General features: G+C 53.3%; 1 long non-coding RNA gene across 1 annotated transcript; it reads right to left on the reverse strand.

Moving 5' to 3' along the window:
• Positions 1 to 549: 549 nt before the first annotated feature.
• LOC104168220 lies at positions 550 to 1,583 on the reverse strand. Its single transcript, XR_696512.1, has 2 exons — positions 1,528 to 1,583; positions 550 to 973 (listed from the first exon to the last, which is right to left on the reverse strand). It is a non-coding gene; the product is annotated as an uncharacterized LOC104168220 (long non-coding RNA).
• Between the last annotated feature and the right edge of the window lie 289 nt (positions 1,584 to 1,872).

A 1,872-nucleotide genomic window follows, 5' to 3' on the forward strand; every position in this document is an offset into this window, starting at 1 on the left:
AGGTATCCACATGCTGTCCCCACCCAAGCCAGGCAGTGAGACTGCTAAAGACGCAAGCTGCCATGTTTATATGATCACATACCCTACCAGCATCACCTACCAGGTCCTTGCTCGAGGGTGTGACAGCAGACCCACACCTGTGGTGGGAAGGGGTGTTAGACACAGAAAGGGATGCTGTTGAGGGACTGAGACCTAGAGGTGCAGAGACAGTCAGGGGAGGTATCACACGTCATTCTCCCATCTCCCAGTGGCATTGTGCAGTGCCTGCTAGCCAAAACCAGGCTGCTCAGACCCGAACAGCAACAGCAGGAAGAGGCAACCCCAGCCCTGTCACAAAATCCATCCCACACTCAAGCTGCCACCTCCACCACAGCCTGTCCCTTCGCTGGGATGAAGACCACTGCGATAACTAAGCAGTTGTTGAATGCTCTTCCTTCCTTACGACCTTTGACATGAAGATCCTGACACCAACATCTCTCAGGACCCTCTTCCCAGCCCCCTCCCAGCAACACTGCACCTGGCAAATACCTTATGGCAAGTAATTTTACGTTATTCTACATTTACACAAAAATAGAGCAATTCTATATTTATAGAGATTTATAGCCGGTTCCGTGCTGGAGGAGTTATTGAGCAAGGCCAGGAGCTGTGGGCGGTCCAGGCTCCCAAGCAGCCGGCTGCTTCTCATTCGGCATTTCCAACATACAAAATTAAAGGCATTCGTCTCCGTCTGGATTCTTAAATAGATAAGGGCAGAATGAATGAACAGTATGTACAGAGGGGCAGTGGCAGGGCCCGAGCGCCCTCCGCCCCAGCCTCATGCCTGCCGCCCGTGGTCAGTGAGGCCGGCTGCTGGACTCTGAGGGCTGCCGCTGGCGGGGAGGAGTGTAGCCATTCAGGTAGCCGTTGCTCTGGCGTTTGCTGAGTCCTCCGTTAAGAATGTCCTGGATGTGCTGCACTATCAGGTTTATGGCCACTGTGAGCAAAAGAAAGGGAAAGACATGGGGGAGAGACCACATTAGGATCACTGCAAATAAACTAGAGCCAAGCCAGAGGCGATGACCCTGCTATGTCCCCTGCTCCTATCCCCTCCCATCAAGTGGTGGGGAGCTGCAACCCTGCAGGAAGGAGCTTCCCCACTGGGACTGCATCCCTTTGCTTCACCTGAGCCCAGCACTCAAGCCAGTATGGTCAGGCTGATTCCAGCCAGGTGGAGACCTGGCTGTCCCAGTTGCACATCTGGCCTTGAAGAAGCACATTTCCCTTTGTGTGGGATGAACCAGGAGTTTGCCTGCGAGGCACTGCACATAGCTGGGCTCCCAGGCTTGATCAGAGGAGCACAAAGTCCCAGTCACGAGTCAAGGGAGGAGGCTCACCTCCGCGCGTGTGTGGTAACAGCACTCTCTCGGGTGGCAGTGGCCTGAGTCACCTCCGTGGCAGGTCCTGCTACCTCCTACCTAACTCTGCTTGCAACAGCAACAGCCCAAAGCCAGCTGCCAGGACGTAATGGCAGGGTCTGGGTCCACTCACCTTCATTATCTGCTCCTCTGGGAATGATCACATCAGCATACTTCTTAGTCTGGGAGGAGAGAGAGCACTGTGTTACGGGGAAAGTGGAGAACCATCAGGCTGGGGCATAGTTCCTGCTTCCTGGGGCAGGTCCTTCCCCTCCCCTTGCCAAACCCAAACCTATTGGGAGGTATGTCATTGCTGATAATACATTTTGGATACTTTTATTTGTCTTCTGCTCTGTGTTTCAAGGGCCACGCTTTGCGCCTTGACTCCATTTTCATGAGCTCATACAGATTCCAATAAGAGTAACAAAACCCGAAATTAAAAAGCCTCACAATTGCAAGACTCCAGCAGCTGATGCTT

This window comes from Cariama cristata, unplaced genomic scaffold (genome assembly GCF_000690535.1).
Source record: "Cariama cristata isolate BGI_N322 unplaced genomic scaffold, ASM69053v1 C11440566, whole genome shotgun sequence".
Taxonomy (NCBI): Eukaryota; Metazoa; Chordata; class Aves; order Cariamiformes; family Cariamidae; genus Cariama; species Cariama cristata.